The sequence below is a fragment of the Chlorocebus sabaeus genome, chromosome 27 (assembly GCF_047675955.1).
Source record: "Chlorocebus sabaeus isolate Y175 chromosome 27, mChlSab1.0.hap1, whole genome shotgun sequence".
NCBI classification, from domain to species: Eukaryota; Metazoa; Chordata; class Mammalia; order Primates; family Cercopithecidae; genus Chlorocebus; species Chlorocebus sabaeus.
This window is the reverse complement of record NC_132930.1, coordinates 19,840,933-19,864,916: the sequence shown is the minus strand read 5'-3', so window position 1 is coordinate 19,864,916 and position 23,984 is coordinate 19,840,933. Positions and strand designations below refer to the sequence as shown.

General features: G+C 34.7%; 1 protein-coding gene across 5 annotated transcripts in view; it reads left to right on the top strand.

Annotated features, from left to right (window-relative positions):
• Positions 1-23,984, top strand: part of PCDH7 (protocadherin 7) — a 421,565-nt gene that overhangs the window by 348,412 nt on the left and 49,169 nt on the right. The gene's annotated exons all lie outside the window — the stretch shown is intronic.

The following is a 23,984-nucleotide window of genomic DNA, read 5'->3' as shown; positions in this document are numbered from 1 at the left end:
ATTTCACTGAAACAAAATGGGCATAATTATTTAGACGGACATCTGACAATGAATACTTTTCAGACTTGGCTGGGTAATGTTTTTAGCATCACTGATCCAGCAAGATCCAATAATAAGACTTACTTTTTGTTTAATAGAATTCCCTCTAGAATGTTCTACTCCATTAGTAAAAGGGAGTTGCTCAAGTTGCATAGATATGTTCTCAAGGACATTGACTAATAAAACACAGACATTTGTGTCTAGATGCTGAATGTTGATGTGCAGACATTTGCTCAAGCAAACCATTCTCTAAATATATAAGTTGTGTTAACAAAATGATTACTATATTAAACTTAGAATTGCTTAGGCCTAATCAGATTTCTTTTAAATTACTGTAGCCTATAGAAATATTTCTTCCCAAATATAGAATTGTTTTATATATTTAGGTTACTCTGCAAAGATTATTAACAACTTTCATAAAAACAATCAAAAGAATACAGTATCAGAAATCACTTTGTAGAGAATAGAGGAAGTTTTATTAATGTTTTTGTCCCGGACTTTTATATTCTACAACTTAGTATCTTAGATTCATGAAGATGAACAAATATAGGTGTTTGTTAATGCAGCGCTGCAAAGTAGTGGCATTCAGAGTTATATCAAACACAAAGTAGTGGCACTCAGAGTTATGTCAAACACAATATATACAGGGCCATCCAAAAGAGACATTATGCAGGGTTTAGCTGCGTTTGTATAAAATACTACAGCTTTCTCTAGGATGCGTTTCCCTTGTGGAAAAAAGCTTAATTCTGCCAAGGCAATAGTGCAGGGCCCCTTCTTGCCCTTATTTGCTTTTAGAGACTTACACTGTCAGGTTGATAAATGGTCTTTGACAGAAGCAAAGGTAATTCAAAGCTCATTCACAGGTAGAATAGTCTTTAATAGATTCTTTTTTTAAACTCTCTGGTGGAGAAAAAAGATATAGAGAGAATGCTTAGCATTAACTCACTGTGAGGCTGTTATTCTCCCCAAACCCAAAAACCCATAGTCTCGGTACAGCTATATTTTTGTCATTCTGTCATGCTTACTGTGTACATGTCTGTCTGTTATTTACCCACAGTCTTATTTATTTTGTATCCATATGAAGGAAAGTCAGGGTTTAATTAGGAAAAAAAAGTCTTTGGTTGAAATGTGGTGTGCTTTTTTTGCAGGAGAGGGGACAGCCTTTCATAAACTGAATAACATTGAACATATATTTGGCAAGCTCACCCTATCATAATGATGATTTGGAATTACAGAAAAGAGTTGAAGGTTTTAGTAAATGCAGGCAAATTTTAGTTCTATTCTCTTTGCTTTTGATGTTTGACAAATCAATTCATTAGTGATAAAATAATGGGGTAAGTCAGCAGAGAGAGCTCAATTCATTGCATTTATCCCACCCACCATACTTCATCTGCAGAGTGGTTGCTCTGATTGTGTTAGATCATATTCCCATCATCTTCCCAGGCATAGATCCCTCACATTTAATGTAGGTTTATTCTTTTTGTTCTTTTCAAAAAAGACTCAGGAACATAGCATTGAGAAAGAGCTTTTCCTGCAGTGTTAAGGAAATTCTCTAATTAATGGTAGATACAAATAATAGGATGTATGTTTTTCTGGTTATTCTGAAGACAGTGAGAATGATAGTTGCTATTACTTTTATATTAGCTGATATAAATAACTACTCTTATACTAAACCAGTATCAGAGCTATAAGTTATGTTTACTATCTCTGCTTTTCTAAGCTTGGACACGTAATGAAGTTAATTTTCTTTGGAAGACAGTGTTGAAGTGATCTATAACCCTCACTTGGATGCACACTAGCACACCTCTAAGAAAGAAATATAACTGATTGAAACCCTAAGGCAATCATTTGGGCAAATAAAAATGCCTAATTCAATGAAGGGCTTTTCTGGGTTTCATCATATTTGTCAGAAATAATATGTTAAATCTTTTTTAAATGCATACAGGAAAAAAAAGTATAATTGTATCGGTCATTCTACTGAGCACAGCAGTTGCATCACCCTGAGATATGCAGTCATGCATATATCTAGAGGAGAGTGGTACAAAGAAGATCATATATGTCTAACTTAAAGAGCCTGTAATTGTATAGATGTGTAAAGACTCATGCATGAATAATTATGCTTTAATATAAGCAAACACAATGTAGAAAGAGATAATTTTTTTTTTTTTTGAAAAAAGGAGGCATTGACAATGTGAGAATAAATACAGAGGAAAGAAGCAGGCTCTTGAACTAGGTACCAATAAAAGCTTCATGGAGGAGTGACCATTTTAGAAATTTGAAGATGTGTAAGATCCTGTAGAGTTGCTGGTGGAAGGGGGCAACTTTAAGAGTGGGGAACACCATGTATGAAGATATGAAGGCCAGAAGTCCGAGACCATTTCACAGAGTTGTGTTATCTCAGTCACATTACTCACATCACATTATGGGAATGTGTCAAATATAAGAGTGGAATGATGGCTGACACATTCACCCATTAATTCACTCATTCACTGAGTTCATAGAGTTGCTGCAATGGGTTCTAAGAACTCAATGAAATCAATGGGTGAGTGTAACACTAGCAAAACATTCAGAAATGAATGAATTATAGCAGCTGTGTAGGGGTCATTCTTTACTGTGGAATATGGAAGGAAAAACAGGTAATTACAAGGCAATATAATAAATTCTGAAGTTGAAGCTTTCACAGAATATTATGGAAGTAAAACACATGTCCCAGCTAAATCTACTTGAGAGAATCAGGAAAAAATTAACAGAGAAGCTGATATGTGGCCTAGATCCTGAGGCGTAAATATTATAGTAGATGGAGAGTGTGAGATGAACAGTCAAAGCAAGTCAAATAAGTATGTGTAAATGCAAACAGGTATAAAAGGGCATGGTTTTTGGGGGTAGAAGGACTTGAGTACTGTGCTTAAGGGATTAGATTTGTTACGTAGCACTACATCATTGAAAGTATCTGAGCAGAGAAGCAAAAAGATCTTATTTGAATGTTAGAGCCATTGATTTATAGCACACATAAATAAACAAAATAGATTTCAGTATACTCAACCCACTGATATCTAGTATCTTCTAAGTTATGATGATATCTTAGACCAAGTAGAGATTATAATGTGTCAATCATTACAAAGAACTGAAGAATCCATCTGCTATACTATTAGTTCAATTGACTCATCATTACTCAGTCTAATATAAACCTCTTAATTTCAAGTAAAACAGAACAAGTAAAGGGATAATAATTCATAGCAGGTCATGTGCAGTTTAGTGACTAAATAAAAGACTTCTGAACAAGGCTAGGGCATCTACCTAAGTCCACTGAATATGATAATATGTAAAGAAGCATCTATGCCATATATAATAGTTCCTCTAGCCTCTGTCCAACCACAGATCAGGACTGAATACTAAGCAATGATGTATAATCATTCCATGGCATGATTATTTCACTGTTTGCATACACAAATTTATAAAACCAAACAGTATTTATTTTAGTTAAATATGTAAATCATAATCCTTTTCAAGATACGCATTGAATTCTTCGCTTAAAATCCTCCAATCCATCTCTCTGAGGATGAAACTTAAATTTCTTGCCATGCCTTACAAATATTTCCAGTATCTCAACAGTGCATACTCCTAACTTTGTCTGTTATATTCTTTCCTGGGCTTTGTACATTCCAGCCAAACTGCTTTTCTAGCTATTTTTCAAACACAGCAAGCTCATCACCCCAGGCCTTTTGTACTTGCTCTTCCTACTATCCATGCTCTTATTCCCCAAGATTCACATGGTTGTTTTGCCTTTCAGATCTTCACACAGTGTCACCACACTATCTATTCTAAATTAGCTGTACTCTGCCGCCCCCAAATCCCCGTCACATTCAACCATATCACGCCTCCTATCTGAAATCATCCCATTATATCTTCTTTCTTACACGTTTATTCTATCTCCTTCTATCTCACATCCCCACCACATAAACACACTAGATTGCAAAATAGGAGAAAAATTTGTTCATTTAGCACATTACTGTTTTCTGAGGACCTAGGGCAATAGGTGTTCAGTTGAATGGATGAAGATATGACATTATTATATACTTAGATCCTGGCCTTCAAAAGCGATGTTAATTACAAAGAGTACAAACTATATTTGGGTGCAGCTGGAAAGAAAAATGTGTTTTAGTCCCCTCTACATCATGTAAAGACATTTGTTTGGTTAAAAGTTTCATGTATTGGCCAGACACAGTGGCTCACTCCCAGCACTCAGGGAGGCCAAGGAGGGTGGATAACCTAAGGTCAGGAGTTTGAGACCAACTTGGCTAACATGGTGAAACCCTGTCTCTACTAAAAATACAAAAAATAGCCACGCATGGTGGCACATGCCTGTATTCTCAGCTACTCAGGAGGCTGAGGCAGGAGAATTGCTTGAACCCGGGGAAGCGGAGGTTGCAGTGAGCTGAGATCACACCACTGCACTTTCCCCTGGGCTACAGAGGGAGACTCCGTCTCAAAAAAAAAAAAAAAAAAAAAAAAAAAAAAGCTTTCTTTATTTGACAGACCTAGCCTTACCATCCTGCATATGAGATTCATACCCACCGATACTTTGCTCATCATTTGTACCAGGAAAATTAATAGGAATTAGGAGGAAATGTTAGTGTCCTTTCTTCTTCTCCTCCTACTCTAGTATATAATCAACCATGTCCTTCTCATCTACAAAGTACTTATTACGGCTCTGCTGAAAAAGACTTTGAAAGGAAGCCTGCAAAAAAGAAATTACATGATTGTCTGGACCTCATCCTTTTTTTACAAACAGAGACAGATGTAGAGAAAAGTGATGGGATTATATTTATTATGTGCATCCCTTTGTAACATATCGCCTTCAAAAAGCCTTTTTTGTTGTTGTTGTTCTTGTTGCCTTATTTTGATTTACTTATCTCTGTTCTATAATCATGAATACGACCTTTACATTTGCCTGAAAGTGGTTCTTTTGCATGGTACCGTACTAATTTTGGGGATGACATAGTGTTGTTTAGTGATTAGCAAAGTGCCATGGGAGAAACAACCAGAGATTAAGAGTAAATAAAAAGAAACAATAACTGAGATCATGGAGCTGGTTTTGCTACCTGGTCAGCTTAGACCTTGGGCAATGGATACAGCTTTGAGTCTCCTAGAGCCTTAATTTCTACCTCTATAGTATCTTCTCTCACACATTAAAGAAATGATGTATAACGTACATGAAGAACCTGATTCTCTATGTCTGAGATATGTATACTTGTTAGAAGATGCACAGGTAATTTAGATATGTTTAGAAACAAAGGTGTGGATTGTGACTTGGGACCCTCAAGACATGGGCCTAGCTTTATTACTCCTCCGGTAATGCTAACTCTGTCATCACAGCATGCAAAAGTCAGTATCTGACTATCTGATATGGGCCCTATTGTATCTCATGGGGGTGTGGCATCTATAACTACCTTAAATTCAATGAGGAATGTAATTTATCAATAGCTTTTTAAATCCAGAACTTAATCCTTCCTTCATTTATTATTTTTTGAATCAACTTCACTATGTCACTTTTTCTATGGAAAATTGCTTCAATTTATCTCCATATGTCCCAGAAGCCAAATTCAAATGACTTTAAACCAGAAAGGATGTAAAGTACTCCAACAAGTCCTGGGAGTGTTTGTGTAGGTATAAGGCCAGGTTTACATTTCCCAATGTAGGTTATGACCTCATCAAAATATTTGTATCTCCAAAATATCCTTGAGATTAAGTGACATGCAAATATTATGTGGCGTATATATTTCATTCTAGTGAGACAGTTATTTTCCTTTTGCCTTTATGTAGTCTGAAGTTTGAAAGCCAGGCTGTTTTTGAAGCTCTTAGAGTGTCGTGGAATGAATTATGTCTGTTCTGACATAGTAATGTCTGAAGGATCAGCTCTGGCATACTCATCAAGTTTATGTTGCCAACACTCTTAATATGTATTAGATTGTGCTAATTAATTCTGCATCCAGGATATAACATGTTAACCTTTTCTGATACCATTCTTTATCAAAACAGATTATTTTAATTCTTGCTTTATTTAAATTCCTTTTGTGGCCTGTTAGTATAAAAAAAGAAACACATTTAAAAATGCATTTGTTTCCTACAGAAATATTCTAAGAGAAAATCTAGAAGGAAACTTCCTTTTTCTACTTTCCTAAAACATAAATAAGACATTAGTGTAAAGCAGTGGTACTATTTAAAATATACCACTGGTGTTGAAGCTTTCTCATCTAAATTGGTGTATATATCTTTATACTTACAAAGTTTCCATACAGTTTATTCAAACAAACCAATTCTAAGAAAGCTACACTTTATTCTTATTTCTCAAACTCCCCATATGCCAAATGAAACAGCCAAATTGCACTTTTTCAGCATCTCAACATAGTTAGTATTATTATAGCCATTATTTTATGAAGATGTAAAACATACAGGGAGATCTGGCATGCAGCATTATTACACTGACTATCTATTGGTATAATGTATCACATTAACGGGTTAAAGAAGGGAAAATTATGATCATATCAACAGATGATGAAACAATTCTTATTCATGTCAAACAAATCTTTGCACACGTAGAATAAAAGGGGATTTCGTAATCCTCATGCAATCCTATAGGGATAAAACACTGGAAGACTTTACAATTTGAGACTGGGCAGGAATGTTCATTATCACTGCTTCGGTACATCTTCTGAGATCTTCAATACAAAAAGGCAAAAAGAAAAAAAAAGAGAAATTGTAATGATTGGAAATGTTATCATATATACATATATGTACATGCATACACACATAAATCTGATGTTATTATGGATATAAAAAATTGTGCTGGACGCGGTGGCTCACACCTGTAATCCCAGCACTTTGGGAGGCCGAGGCGAGCAGATCACCTGAGGTCAGGAGTTCAAGACCAGCCTGACCAATGTGGAGAAACTCTATCACTACTAAAAATACAAAAATAGCTCGGTGTGGTGGTGCCTGCCTGTAATCTCAGCTACTTGGGAGGCTAAGGCAAGAGAATTGCTTGAGCCTGGGAGGCAGAGGTTGCAATGAGCCGAGATCGTGCCATTGCACTCCAGCCTGGGCAACAAGAGTGAAACTTCATCTCAAAAAAAAAAAAAAAATTGTACAAAAATATGCAAGTCTTTTCCAAAAGGATGTTAAATTAGAAACAGAATGAGTTAATGGAGATGACGGATATCAGATACTGAAGAGAGTAGTAGACAAATCATTAGAAAATTTTCAAAGGAAATGTTGCAAATGTTTAGCTCCTCTTTCTTAATATGTCTCCCCACTTCATGTTTATGAGATAGGATGGAAAGAGAATTATGGGAGGTAGATACTTGTTAAGAGCTTGCTTTTGTGAGAGCTGCTAGCATAGGTGTATTTCACCCACCTTCTACAATGGAATTGATAAGGAAAGCACATTTTATATGACAAGATGACTTAAAAGAAGGCCTTCAGCAATGCTTTCAAGTATTGCTACTTGGAGAATTTGATATATGACTCTGAAATTTAGAAGACACAAGGTCCACTGACTGACTCCTGAATAGAAATCTAGAGAATCAAAGAGGAGATATAACACGCTGTTTTGAAGGAGGAATTAAAATAAGGTGGCTGATTTAGGATCAGAATTCTGATCCCAGAATTTACTAGGTTAAGGAGACAGGAATACTTTCTGAGGATTAGATGTGGGCCATGTGGAGAAAAAAACTGGCCTATAGCTGTTTTTATTTCTATCTAACAAGGGTCAGTTGGTGTGATCTAACAGTAAGAATCTGTGCCACCCTGGACAATTAGGGACTATGTCTATCTTCAGAAAGTGGAAGGAATTAATGTAACATCCACGTCATGGTGGTTGCACTGAGAGGGACTCAGCAAGGATGCTTATGTGGAACTCTCAAAAGATCCCAGAATTAAGGCAGCTTTAAACATCTGCCAGACTCAAACTCAAAGTACATAAAACCAATTTTCTCTCTCTTTTTTTTTTTTTTTTTGGAGAGATAGCATGTCACTCTGCAGCCAGGCTGGAGTGCAGTAGTGCAATAATAGCTCATTGTAACCTCAAACTCCTGGGCTCCAGTGATCCTCCCACTTCAGCCTTCCAAGTAACCAGGGCTACAGGCACATGTCACTATGCTTGGCTAATTTCTTTCTTTTTTTTTGTTTTTGTTTGCAGAGACTAGATCTTAATATGCTGCCCAGGCTGGTCTTGAACTCCGAGCCTCAGCTATGAAGCTATTTTCTCGCTTTGGCTCCCAAAGGGCTGGGATTTTAGGCAAGAATCATGACCAGTCTTCTTCTTTTTCTTCTTCTTCTTCCTTTTTCTTTAAAGCAGTCAAACATCCTAGATGTAATTTTCAAGTAATTTAGTAAGTCAATCCCAAAATGTGTTTGGAATATTACAAGTCCAAAAGTTGGCAAGATAAGTTTTAAGAAGAACAAATTTGGTGATAGGAAGAGATTTCCATACCTGATGTCAAAATTTATTTTAAAACCAGAGTGGTTAAGAGGTTGGTATTGCAGATTGCACAACATTAGACAAAACAACCAAATGCAACAGGATAAGAAGTTACAAAATAGGTCCACATATATGTGGATAATTAATTTATAAATGTTGTGTCTGTGGAAAAGAGTGGTCTATTGACTCCAGTCAATAAATGAACCTGGGATCATTGGATGTGGGAAGAGTGGAAATTTACTTCACAGAATGCACAAAATAAATTTCAGGTGTCTTAAACATTTAACATTTAAAGATAGAAATGTAAAACATTTAGAAGATCACATAGAAAAACATTATCACCTCAAGAGCGAGGATCTTTTCTTCTGCCAAACAAGACACTAAAAGTGAAAACTACAAAGAATATATATTTATTAAATTTGATCTCGTTAACATTAGAAACATCAATGCAACAGAAGACTCCATAAACCAAGTTAAAAAAACAATGCCACAGAGTGTAAAAGATATTTAGAATACTGGGATATATATACACCACCTTTTCAAAATAGACAGAATAACAGCAGATGTGAAAAATTATCCAAGTGGCTGGTAAACACATGAAAAGTTGCTCAATATCTCTAGTAACCAAGAAAGGTTGACTGGAGCTGCATTTAAATACTATTTGACAAGCATCAGATTCCAAAGAAGTCCAACAGCAGGTAATACCAAGTATATGTGTAAGATGTAGAGAAATAGAACTTTTCATATACTGGTTTTTTTTTTTTTTTGAGAGTACAAGTTTATAGAATTGCATTAGGAAGAAATTTTGCAATAGCTAGTGAAGTTCCAGATAATCACTCCCTACGTCACATTAATTCTTCTCTTACATAGACCTTAGGAAAGCTCTCATGCATAAGCACATCGAGATATGTTCACCAATGTTAACTGCAGCTTTAGAAACAGCCCAAATGTCCGTTACCAGAAATCTCGATCAATACATTTGGGTGGATTCTTACAGTGTACAATTCTGCAGATAAATCAAAATGAGCAAACTAGAAATAGAAGATAATATGGAACTCAGTGGAAGAAAAAGGAATAAAAAAAGAATACAAAATGATGAGGGAAAGAATATAATACAAATAAAATAGCAGTGATAAGCATAAACACTCAGTAAGAAGTGCTGCAACCTCTCTTCTACTTCACATAATTAACCTTCTGACTGCCTGTTACCACCTAATACCTTCCTGTAATAAGATAGAAGCAGGGTCCTTCAACTTATTTAACTTAGCTATTAAATCGTTTTTAGTGCCTTCTTTAAATCTTAAAATTAGTTGGAAATATTTAAATATAACTAGATGAGGCTCTTCTACTGCTTTTTAAAATGCTAATAAAATGTTTGAGTTGTAAAATGTCACCTGATGTTGCTTCTTTCCCCCCACAAATCTATAGATATTCTTTATCTTGTTTAGAAAGTTTTTTTAAATTAGCATATCCATTCCTTGGGTCAACCTTGATTAATCAAATTGATTTTTAAAAATCATAGTATGTATAATTCATATGATAAAAATATCAGAATTTCTTGATTGCCTAAAAAAATGATAACAGCCATTGTATTTGTACCTTTGATTACAGAACAAAAAATAAATCAGTGTAAAAAGTCATTAGTGAGTTGACAAGGTATTATTAAAATCCCTAACATTTAATCATTTGATATATTAGGAACTACAGAGATTTACTATAAAATCAATGATTACCTATTGATAATTAGAATAAGATTATTCTTTAGGAAAAAAAGTGTAATTCTTTTCATATTGCATTTATTCGTGCCCTATAGAGACATCTATAGCACAGTTTGTTTGTAGAGGTGAAGTCAGAGAAAGCTACAAAATGAAGAGTAAACTTGCCACAAGTCTCAGCAGTAGTACCAAGCTAAATATTATAATGTGATATGGTTTGACTGTGTCCCAACCCAAATCTCATCTTGAATTATAGCTCCCATAATTCCCATGTGTTGTGGGAGGGGCCAATGGGAGATAACTGAATCATGGGGGCAGTTTTCCCCATACTGTTCTTGTGGTAGTGAATAAGTTTCATGAGATGTGATGGTTTTATAAGGGGTTTCCCCTTTTGCTTGGCTTTCATTCTCTCTTGTCTGCCGCCATGTAAGACATGCTTTTCACTTTCTGCCATGGATTGTGAGTCCTCTCCAGCCCTGTGGAAATGTGAGTCCATTAAACCTCTTTTTCTTTATAACCTACCCAGTCCTGAGTGTGTCTTTATTAGCAGGGTGAGAAAGACTAATACATAATATATGCAAAACATGCAGTATTTTGGAATAAAGAAGAAAAACTCTAAATGGAATTTCTGGTATTTAAAATATCCATTAATAGTTTATAGTTTTTTAGAGAAAAGAGTTCCTTTCAAATTTTATTTGGTTATGTTTTCTAAATAGTAAGCAGACTTTCTAACATTTAGTCTTTTGAATAAGGAAATAACATATCAGTGAAACTGTTAGGCATTTATTTCTAAAGTGGACCATATTTTATACTTCTTAGTTTTTCTATTCAGTTAATTATGAATAACCATATATTATATGCACATTTTGATCGTTCTTATATGACATTTTATAAATGGAAATATGATAGATTTAGAAACATTACCTAACATCTTCTTAATGTGGCCCTTAAATTTATTTGCTTACAACTTTGACAAAAGTCTCAATGAGATACCTCTACAATGACTCATATTTCTGTCTCTTTCAATATTGCAACATTATTAGTTTTGGTTCCTTTATATGATTTTTGGCCAAGATAGCTGAGATCATGTGAGCTTATCTCAAGAAAGTTACCAACGTTCATTTTTTTCTATTCCCCAAATTATTTTTTAAGAAAGTCGAAAGTCAGATAGCCTAATAAGAAAACTCTTAGATATAATACAAACTTCTTTAAGAAGACTTTTTTTTTAATTTCTTTTTTTTTTTTTTCTAAGATGGAGTCTCACTCTGTCACCCATGCTGGAGTGCAGTGGCACTATCTTGGCTCACTGCAACCTCTGCCTCCTGGGTGCAAGCAATTCTCCTGCCTCAGCCTCCTGAATAGCTGGGATTACAGGCACGCCCCGCAACGGCTGGCTAAGTTTTGTAATTTTAGTACAGATGGGGTTTCACCATATTGGCCAGGCTGGTCTTGACCTGGCTGGTCTCGAATTCCTGATCTCGTGATCCGCCCACCTCAGCCTCCCAAAGTGCTGGGATTACAGGCATGAGTTACCGCGCCCGGCCTTGTAAAAAATTTTCTACCTGAAAGTACACTTACGGAAGCTGGGAAAACAGGCACCAACTATGAGATAAAATGTACTGGACTGCCTTTGTAAACCATAGACTATAGATATAAGTCCTAAATGAATCCACACACTTTCTAGACAATGTCCAATCTTACAGCATATTTCCTGTTCTAACAAATCAATATAGTCAAAATTCATTGGGATACAACAACCTTAGGATTAGTGTAAGGTGAGAACCATATACTAAACATGCATATAAAAAGTCTGTAGATTACATTGTTTTCTCCCCAGCAGAAAATGTGGATTTTGTTCTGAGATACATAGTGAAATACGGTAAAATAAAGTTTTGGCCAACTATACTTAATATAATTCAGATACTTATCAAATTTTAGATGCAATTAAAATGAGCTGAAAGTTTGGATGTCAGGACAATTGGAAATACTGATGAGAAAGAGCTTTTAAAAAGCAAGAAAGTCACAACAAATCATGACATTATCAGAAGTTGAGTTTACAAGAATGAAATAATGTCTTTTGTAGCAACTTGGATGGAGCTGGAGAACATTATTCTAAGGAAGTAACACAAAAGTGAAAAACCAAAACCTGTATGTTTTCACTTAAAAGTAGGATCTAAGCTATGAGTTTGCAAAGGCATACACAGGGATATAATGGACTTAGTAAACTCAGAAGAGGGAGAGTGAGAGGAGCTAAGGATAAAAAACTACACATTAGGTACAATGTACACTACTCAGGGGACAGGTTCACTAAAATCTGGAAATTCACCACTATTTAATTCATCCACATCACAAAACCACTTGTATCCCAAAAGCTATTGAAATAAAATTGTTTTAAAGAAAAAAAATTGATTTTACTTTAGTTTTCAATAAAGCATCTTAATAAGAATAAATTATTGTTATTGAGAAATTATTATTACTCTTGTGATACCTTTTTCAAAGTATAGGTATGAACTATAATTATTACCAATTTTAAGAAAGAGATTTTTATTTAACATCATGCTTTTGCTGTCTTTATCACAGACCACTTAAATTATTTTGTTGTCAAAATCATGTCTTCCTTGAGACTTACAGGTAATAGAGAGCATCTTTTTTGCCATACTCTTAAAAAGTAAAAAAAAAAAAAAAAAAAAAAAAAAACTAAGATCATTTTTGCTTGCATCTGAGCCAAATTTTAAAGGATTACATTCTTAATCTTGACATTCAAAGGAGAAATCCCAGGATGTTGTAAATGTTCCAGCAGGATTAAGACGAGAGACTGCAGTGTCTGTAAGAGCTCTCCAGCCTGTCTTCAACATGCTCGTTTCTCAAAAATGATGGGGCGGAGTGGGACAGAATATCTGAGCCCTTGACCTCATCAAAGAAGTCAGATGTGTCAAAGTGTGACTACTCTCAATGTAGTAAGTAATGTACAGGGAATTACTGCAGCATGTTTTACTTTTACCACATTCCTCCCCAGTCCATTCAGTGATGCTGGAATAATACATACAAAATGCTTAATATCATAAGTAAATTTTCTTTAAAACTTTTAAGTAGAAATTAAATAATAGTAAATTTGAGAAATCCATAATCAATTATTAAATATCATGTATTTTGTGTCAATACTTTTGCCATTTAGCCTATTTGTTATGTTTATTATATTCAAATAATACCTATTTTTCAGTAATTAAACTTAGAAATTTAATGTACACTTTTGATGCAGATTATTAAAAAATATCACTACTATTTCAGATCTAACTATATTTAGAATAAATCTGAGCTGACTATATTATGGACATATAAAGTACTAACTGAAAAGGAAGGCTGCATTTGATTGCCAATAATGAATATATGAACAGATTGCAGGGAAATATGTAAAGGTTGGAAAATATATTATAGGTTAATTTGTAGGGACAGGAATTTATTTTTTCTGCGTTATAGACTAAGATGTCAAATCTGAAATTAGTTAAAAGTATGGCTATTGAGCTTTATTATAGAAAAGTTAAAATTGTAGTTGAATACGAGTATAGTGTATTAGTTTGTTATTACATTCCTATAAAGGAATACTTGGACTGGAAAATTTGAATTCAAAAGAGGTTTAATTGGCTCATGGTTCTGCAGGCATACAGGAAGTGTGGTGCCTGCATCTGCTTCTAGTGAGGGGCTCAGGGAGCTTATAGGGAACTATAGCCCATGGTGGCGGGCAAAGGAGGGCAGTGTCACATAATGGGAGCAGGAGCACGAGAGAGAGAGAGAGAGAGAGAGAGAGAGAGAGAGAGAAAGGGAGAGGGGAGGGTAGAGGAGGGGAAGGTAGAGGAGGGGAGGGTAGAGGAGAGGGGAGGGTAGAGAAGGGGAGGGGAGTGAAGGGGGAGGGGAGGAGGAGAGGGGAGGGGAGGGGAGGGGAGGGGAGGACAGGAGAGGAGAGGAGAGGAAAGGAGAGGAGAGGAGAGGAGACACATACTTTTAAACAACCAGATCTTGCATGAGCTCAAAGCGAGGACTCACTCATCACTAAGGGGATGACACTAAGCCATTCATGAAGGATCTGCCCCCCATGGTCCAAACACCTTCCACCAGGCCCTACCTCTGTAGCCGCCCAAGGGGTTCACCTTGCCCGCTGCCTAGACAGAGCAGATTCATCAAGACGGGGAAATTCCAATAGAGAGAGTAATTTACGCAGAGCCAGCTGTGCAGGAGACCAGAGTTTTACTATTACTCAAATCAGTCTCCCCAAGCATTCGGGGAGCAGAATTTTTAAGGATAACTTGGTGGGCAGGGGAAAGTCAGTGAGCCAGGAGTGCTGATTGGTCAGAGATGAAATCATAGGGAATCGGAGCTGTCTTCTTGTGCTCAGTTTCTGGGTGGGGGCCACAAGATCAGATGGCCAGTTTATTGATCTGGGTGGGACCAGCTGATCCATTAAGTTACAGGGTCTGCAAAATATTTCAAGCACTGATCCTAGGAGGAGTTTAGGGAGAGTGAGAATCTTGTAGCCTCCAGCTGCATGACTCCTAAGCCATAATATCTCATCTTGTGGCAGATGTTAGTCCTACAAAAGCAATCTAGTCCCGAGGCAAGAAGGAAGTCTGCTTTGGGAAAGGGCTGTTACTTTGTTTAAACTATAAATTATAAACTAAGTTTCTCCCAAAGTTAGTTCAGCCTACGCCCAGGAATGAACAAGGACAGCTTGGAGGTTAGAAGCAACATGGAGTCAGTGAAGTTAGATCTCTTTCACTGTCTCAGTCATAGTTTTCCAAAGGCAGTTTCACCTGCAACACTGGAGATTACAATTCAACATGAAATTTGGAGGGGGCAAATATCTAAACCATCTCATGTAGGGTGTTTTCATCAACTTTCCTAATATGGCAATTGATTAACAAGTGTTAAACTAGCATCTTGACTTAGCAACTGCTAAGATTCATTATAAAGTCAAAAATATATTGTGACATCCCACACATCAGATTCTTTTCTCTCTCTCTCTCTTTTTTTTTTTTTTTCATCTTTGCCTCTTCACCAAGAAATCTCAGGCTTTCGTTTACAAATGACCATGTCAAATCTGTTGATGACAGATTTAGTACCTAACAGGAAGATACTCTTTAAAGAATGCCAGGAAGTAATAAAGTAAGTTGAAAAAGCAAAATTCTGGATTTTGTCAGCTAAGAAAGGATCAGGAAACTGAGGGCTTTGAATCAGTTAATCCATTTTATTCCTGGTTTTGCTTTGTTTCAAAAAATAGACTCTTTTCATTAAAGCCTTGTAGAGGCTTGTTAGGTGAGGAAGAAAAACGAATAAGATTTGAGTTCTTCTTTTATGCGAAGCCTATACTGTCTCACCACTTTCTCTTCTGTTTTTTAACATCCAGACCTGTGTAGAAAAAGAGCAGAGTTCCTTTTAATTGTTTTAAATAAAGAAATTAAAATAGCTGCAAAAAGCCTAATTCTTGACCTATAGCATTTCAGAAAACTTTTCAGTTGATGATGTCCCACAGTTATTTTGAAGTCTGTTTTTGCATGCTATGTGTCTGTGTGTGTGTGCATATCTGCACACATGCACACCGTTACCTCATCTCATTATATATACAGATGTATTATCTATACACCCAGAGATTTGTAGGCTAAAATAAACTTGACCCTAAATGTATTATCATACATAATAAGTATTTTGTTTTGCCTTATGTAAGATTTGAGGACAGAGGTATATTATATGGTATGTATAGAGAAAAGTAGTATAGAGCAAATTCCACTTTCAGAAAGAATCAACTTCTGTGGGGATATTTATATGTTTATGTTTCTATCTCTGTAGGTATAGATACATTTCTCATTTATCTGTGAATACAAACATACAGTCTTGGCATCTATCTTAAAACAGGACCACATAATAACGTACCTGGCATATTAACAGCTTACGCCAGATAAAGATCAGAATTCCAAAGGGTCAGAGTGAAAGCACAAGGAATAATACATATTTGATCAAAATTCACTTGTAGACTAAGAGATGATTGGCAGAGAACAAGCAATATTAAGCACTCAGCTCTGCTCAGAGAAACCACAGTGAATACATAGCCAAGAATACCATCTGTTGAATATGAAATTCTTGGATCAAGACATTATAGATACATCTCCCCAAACAGCAGGGACAGAAGTCTTTCTGGAAACAAAATCACAATAGAGTTGCAGAAACGTGAAGTGAGAGAGAGGCAAATAACTGTTCTCTGCATTATGGGGAGCAAATTCCCTTACTGCTAGTGTGGAGTGTGATTAATTACATGGCATGGTTCACGGTGGTGGTAGTAAATAAACATACAGCAGGTATTCACCCTGTTCGAACAATCTCTAAATCAGTATGTCAACTATTAGCTGTGGGTAGATCAAAATCTTTTTACCCAGTGTGGTGTCTGCACCTTTTTTCACACTTGGAATTCATTGTGTTACCTGTCATTCATTATGTTTTATAAAGATAATAGAATGATTACTGCGTGATATTCAGTAGGAAGATTTATATGAAAAGGTTGAGGAATGATACTGTTCTTAAGGAAAAACTCAAATACAGTGCTATGCATTTATATTTGGATCTGGTATTCTTAGAAAAACCGTATTTTTCTATACATTAAAATAATACCTTTACTAGAATGGACCTGCATGTCTTTTAGGGAAGCAGTCTGGTATCTAGAGATGGACAGTTTTTGGCATGGAAATGACCTGTGCTAATGAGAAGAGGAATAGAATGGTGGGCAGGAACAATGACACAGTAGGAGAAATAATAGTGGATACACAGCTGTTAATAAAAGGATCCCGATTCCTTTAATTGCACACATTGAGAAAAGATGGAAACCAATATGAAGGGGACTAAAATGTTGATTAATTCAGAATCTCATCTTGTCATAGTTTTGCGTACAGATGAATTACATTAAAACATTTTATTTTTACTCTGGAAAGTTCTATACTTCTGTTCAGTTTTCTGGAGCATCACGTATTAATAGTAGGATATAATCATTATTAACATGTTGTAGGTGCTCAATAAGTAGTTAAGGGAAGAATACAATGAAAGCACTCCTTTAGAATGGCGTGAACCCGGGAGGCGGAGCTTGCAGTGAGCCCAGATAGCGCCACTGCACTCCAGCCTGGGCGACAGAACAAGACTCCGTCTCAAAAAAAAACAAAACAAAAAAAAAAAAAAAAAAAAACACTCCTTTAAATACTTTGTATTTACTAACTCATTTAATTCTTTTAACAATTCTAAGAAGTAGATGCAATTAGGATCTCTAATTGTTTTTGTAAGGAAACAAGGCAGATATTTTAGATATAATGCCAAAGATCACTCAGTTAGTAAATTGATTTGAAATCGGAACCCTTTCTCCAGATTGTGACTTTCTATCTACTTTGCTATGTTGTTCATTAAAAGAGCCATGGTACCCTTTGAATGTATGTTTTTAGGCCCATGGTAGACATTCAAAATGAGATTATTTGTCTCACATGTTTACACAGAGCATCCATTGGGGACATTGCTATTATCTGTTTAGAGGATAATGGAATTGCTTCTGTTTGCTTCTGCTAATTTTCTGTTAATTTTGGGAGATGCGTATGACTTTAGGTGTCCTGTTAATACTTCTCTCAACAGATTACAAGCTACGTGAAGAGCAGCATAGTTATTTGGGTGAACTTGAATTTATAATACAACTACTTACAGAAAGTTTAGTACTTTCTCTTGGCTTTCCTGAGCCTTTCTTTACATCTCATACATGTCATAAATTTTTCTTTGTGTTGTATTTGTATATACTTTCTCTCTCCCAGGCTTCTTGAAGGCAAGAGTTATTATTTAATGGCTTTATAATTTCAACTACCACTGGTAAAATATGCATAAGTCAAACATACCAGTAATAATTACCAAAATTAGCAATGAAGAGAACATCTTACATTGTAATTTTGCCTAAAAAGTCATTGCTGAGTTTTTTAAAAGAGTGTTTGTTTTTTTAAAAAATGTCGAACAAGTGCATCTACTCTCTTAGAATTTCTGTACCTATGTCTGCCATTTTTAATGTAATCAAATTATGAGTCATCTTTTAAAAATAAGTAACCAGAATTCTTTTCACCTACGTAGTAGAGTGTAATAAAAGCTCCAAGAATCTTGTTTTCAATGATAATATTAAAATATGTTTTTATGCTTTAATTATTTTAATGACATGTTACAGTATACCATGTGTAACACCTAAAAATATCTTACACTTTAGGTATTCTATCTCTACTTCCTAATATGGTGTGTTTGCACTACATTTTTTTGACTGTTTCAGGCATGCTATCTTCTAATTCTGACTCGGTCAGAAAATAGCTAAGAGCACCACTTGTTTGCTTTCGATAAGTCAGTTTCTGGTCATTCATCACCTCTCATACTGAAAATGACCACACCGCAGGAACATTGTGTTATTGGCAAAAGTTGGCCAAGTTATATACCAGTAGATATAATTTGACTATGTCTTCAAAACGTTGTGTTTATATTATAAACCATAAAAATGTCACAGTTTATAATGAACATAATATATTTTAGGAATAGAAAAAGAATTTGTAATAAATACAGAAAAAAACACATATGTCTTTTAAAGGCCACCCTGCTATTTTAACAGTTTAAGGATTTTTGGATACTTTACCAAAATATAAAATGCCAAGAAATTTTTTTTCTTATTTTTTAATTTTTTTTGGCATTACTTTTGTGTGAAGCTGGGTAAGATTGTAAATTAATCTCTGTACTGAAAAGTGCTATATTAGATGCTATGTATAAAATATCAAAAAGAGTTTAAAACCATAACTGTATTTTAATATTAAATTCCCAGTATAGAAATATTAAGGTTAAATTCAGAATAGTGACATATTTAGATATGTTTTCTTACTTAAGAATTTCTAAAGCCATTTATAAAAGCTCCCTGTAACAATTTTCATTTTTTTCCCCATAATTTTACTTAATGATGCTCTTTGAATAGTAACTTTAAGTAATGGAGTTATATTCAGAGAACCATCAACTAACTCTCGAAGTATTACAACAAGGAAAAACCCATAAAATCAGCTATGTTAATGAGCTCAGCATTTTAGCTTTCATGCATTTCCATCGAGCACATTTGCTAATCTTCTTTTACAGGCCCCAGATAACTTAGTAAAGTCTTTAGAGCGGCTTGTCAGATGTAATTTGACCTAATAATTACGCTTAAAGATGTGATTAAGAAACACCTGACTCAGATGTCATGTACATAGGCAAACCACAAGTCGTCACCCCTTTCTCTCCTTTGATTTTGGTGGCCAAATGCCAAGTCAGCAGGCTATGAGAACTGGCCTTCAGGAATAACCTGCCAGTTTATAGCTGATTCAGGTCATTGTACCTATGCCAAGTGAGCCTAGTGAGAGAGGATCCTTGGATGTGTGCAAGCATTAAATGTATACATGGTTCTGAAAGACTTTATGAAAAAAAAGGAATTCTTTTTTTAGAAAATATTTATTTTTAATTTTTGTGGGTACACAGTAGGTGTATACATTTATGGGATGTGAGAGATATTTTGATATAGGCATGCAGTGCATAATACTCATATCTGGGTAAATGGAGTATGCATCACCTACAGCATTTATCCTTTGTGTTACAAACAATCCAATTATACTCTTAGGTATTTTTAAATGTTCAATTAAATTATGTTTGACTATAGTCACCCTGTTGTGCTGGCAAATACTAGGCCTTACTCATTCTTTCTAAGCATTGAAAAAGGAAATATTTCCTCACAAAAACCTTGTAAGCTGTCTTTAATATAAATGCAAACAAATATTTGTAAAAAGGTAATTCAATCACTAAGAATATTTGCAGTTTCACTAATTTGGATATATAACCTAAGGATGCCAAAAATATTTTTCTTCCTCTATAACTCAACATCAACTTTCATATATGTTGATCATTGTTTTTTAATCTTTGAAGTTCACAAATTGATGAGAAGCATAGTATTTTTTAAAGATATTTCTTGACTATTTTTTTCTGTTTTAAATTCATTGACTAATGCTTAAGTCAATAGTTTAACTCCATGTCTCCATTACAGAACAGGTATGAAAAGTGTTATTTAGATGCATTTTTATGCCTCCTCAAAGCTTGTGATGTATCTGTATTTTTAAAGATACAAAACTGTTGTAGTTAAAAACAACTTTATGAACTACACTTGATGAAATACATTAATAATTTATCTCTTAATATAATGAGTATTTTGAGTGAGATGTTTAGTCATTTTCAACATTCATTTCTAGCTAAGTTCACTTTTTAGACTTCCTTTCTCCGAAAACTTTTCTGCACATGTCTTTATTATATCCTGTCACCAAAACCTAAAGATAACTTTCAGAGCTTGCTGAGGGGTTATGACCCACCATGAGAAATATGCCTTCTCTGACTGGTAGAATGAAATGCCTTCTCTGACTGGTAGATGCATCCAAACATATTAAGAATATCAGTGGAAAATATCAAATGCATAACTTAAAGTAGATTTAAAGTGTGCATTTTTAGCATTCATATACTTCTTACCTGTAAAAGATGTTAATAGCTACATGACATATATATGTATATATGCTTATTAGTTTCATTTGTGAATTTTTATAGAAAAATATTAAAATAAAAAAAATGAGAAAATATACTTTTTAATTTGAAAAGGAACTTGAATTCCTTTCTGTCATATTAATAAAATGAAAACAGATGAATGTGGAAAATGTAATTACTTATGTTATCCTAAATATCACCTGGATTTACAGTGATTTTTCAAACTTTTATTAATCAATAATTGGCTTAAGGTCTATATTTTGAATGAACCATATTATTATGTATTGCTAAGATGAAAAGGATAACATACAAATGAATTCGATGAAAAGAATTTTATATCCTAGTTTAATTCCCATTTAATCTTCTCTCAGTTATTGTGAGGAACATTTACTGAGCCAAAGCATAATATGTAATTATACATAAAAATATATAATTCTCACTCCACTTCGACATTTGTGAATAAAGTTTCCACTTAACTCAAGAATTTTACAACTTAGAAACATAGGGAGTGAGATTCTGGATGTATATAATTAAAGAGTAGAGCTAAATGCTTGCATGATTAAAGGAAATGAAAAATTAGGAGTATATTTAATAGTTGAATTGTGAAATCATAATCAAGCTCAATCTGAAGTACTATGATTTCCATTCCGGTGGTCATCTGAGTAATTTCTTGCCTGATGGAGTTACTATTCTTCCCCCACGCACGTGCTTAGATTTTTCCATATATTTTACATTATGAGAAATTGCCTAATTCCCTGTTTGAAGAAGTGCCTGGTACAATGTTGATATGCAATATGATTTTCTTATGAATAAGAAAAGTAATCAACAAATATTTTCTATATATACATAGTCTAAAATGCACATATTTCTATCTCTTAAGAAATGAGATTATTCTCTTCCGTATAAATATAAAAGGTAAATGTCAAAATCTTTATCTTTGTTAGCTATGAAGTTGAAATAATAAATGAAATTCAAAGAACCTACTAGGGATAGACATTGGGGAAGGAAAAACTGAGGAATTAGAAAAAGCTACAAACATAAGATCAGATTCTAACCTATCAGCAGTGATAACATTTTTATTCTCCAGAGAGAATGGGTTACATTTCTCTGAAACTATTTGTGGTATAAAAATCTCAGAATATTACCATTGAAAGGGTCCCTAGAGATCATCTAGACCAATGGTTCTTAACTGATGTGAGGTTGTGAGATGCTTTGTGAGTATGATGGGTGTTAAAGACCTTTTTGCTGGAAAATTACACGTTTGCCCAGAATCACAATTTTGCACACAATTTTGCATACATTTCTGGGAATTCCTGTTTAATGCAGGCAACCTATAGATGCAATTTAAAAGCCTCTAATTATTCAAAGTTCGTTTTATAAATGAGTTGAATAAACTAGAGACCTAGAGAGGGACCAGCCTCTCTAAATCTAATTACATTGACCTTTTCTATCTCTCCAAGTTGTTTGGCCATTTGCACTGATAATGTTTCAAGGCAATCACCACTTTATGTCTAGTTTGTTCTCATTTCTATGACTGGATGGAAATGTGTGGAAGCAATTTCCACTTTCTACCAGAGACTGGTCCAGTTCTACTACACAATTTTGTCTTCATATAGACAAAAATACTGCATTCTGTCATTTATCTTGTGTGTGTGAATGGCCGTTTTAAAGCTTTGTCTGAACCAGGCTGTCCCACTTTGGTGTGAAGAGTTTGCTTCTGCATCTATCCACCAATGAATAATGTGCACAGATAAGGTGCAGTAGGGAATCTGTGGTCCAGTGACAGGCACATGGATGATGTATCCTTATTTCCCTCAGATATTGCCTGATTTTTACACGGGGTAGGATGGTGTTTATTGTAAACCACAAGGAATTATTTTGAATCTCCTAAAATAAGAGCTGTATGACAACTAAAAAATAGTAAGAACATCCATTTTCATTACATTTATTTCGTTATAGTTTAAGAGGTATCAATAACAGCACTGTTTGCTTCCCTCTTGCTGTAAGCAGCAGTCAAAAGGTAAATTCTATTGTTTGGATGACTCCTGTTTAAAAACAAGGATAATGAAATTTGTTAGGGAGAAAATGACTTACAGGCTTCTTTCTACTTTTTCGTGCTCCTTAAAAATATACATCTCTGAATCCATTTCTTGAGGCGGTAGAATACCATATAGAGCTAGGATTTTCTTGAACAACATAAGGTGCATATTTGTTTTCTACAGCTTTATTTTGAAGTTATAGAAATCAAATGCAAGGCATAGTGAAATTTCCATATATTTGTGTGTGTGTGTGTGTGTGTGTGTGTATGGGAAAAGACATTTGTTAACTTAAAACTTAAGCTTTTCTTAAAAGCATCAGTGCAAGTATATCCACTACATTGCAAGTCATCTTTGGTTTCTCCTATAATCAACTTAATAATTCTTGCATCTTGGAGAAGTTATACTTTTAAAGGCAACCACATGAGCCAAAGAGTCACTTCTTTCTTCTATCGTTTTTGTGAGAATTAAGTGAAATGAAATATGGGAAAGCCTATTGTAAATAAAATAAAAGGTCACAATATAATATAGAACTTGATTATAAATTTTTATTAGCGTAGTGTGTTTCATCACTTAATATAAGCAATCTTTACCTTCCATTTTACTCAACTTTGTGGTGGACATGTTTTTGGAAGACATGCATTAAAGGCTCTATCACTATCTTTGGGGACCTGCTGTAACTTCCATCTGTACAATTTCCACATCCTCAAAATACTGATCTTAATACTTGCCTCTTTGATATCCTAAGAAGAATTGAGTGAAGCAACACATGTGAAAACCACTTGTAAATTACCATTACTCAAGAGAAAACATGGTGATGACTCCACCCTCTTGAAATCTCTGAGTAAATGAAGTCGTGAAAACCAGTAAAATTTGCAGGACCAAATATTTGTATTTGTGCAGATCTCTGCAACAATCTCTAAAACAGAAACATTCCGGACATCCTAGTAGAAAGCTGAACCCCCATCCATTTAGATTTTGCATTAAAATGACAGATTGCTCTATGACTATTACTTACTGGCTATTGCTTAAGGACGTCTTATAACAAATCCGTGAAAGGCTGCAAATGGACAAAGCACATCTTAAGGACTAAAAATAAACTTCACAACGCACTCTGAGGAGAAATGTATT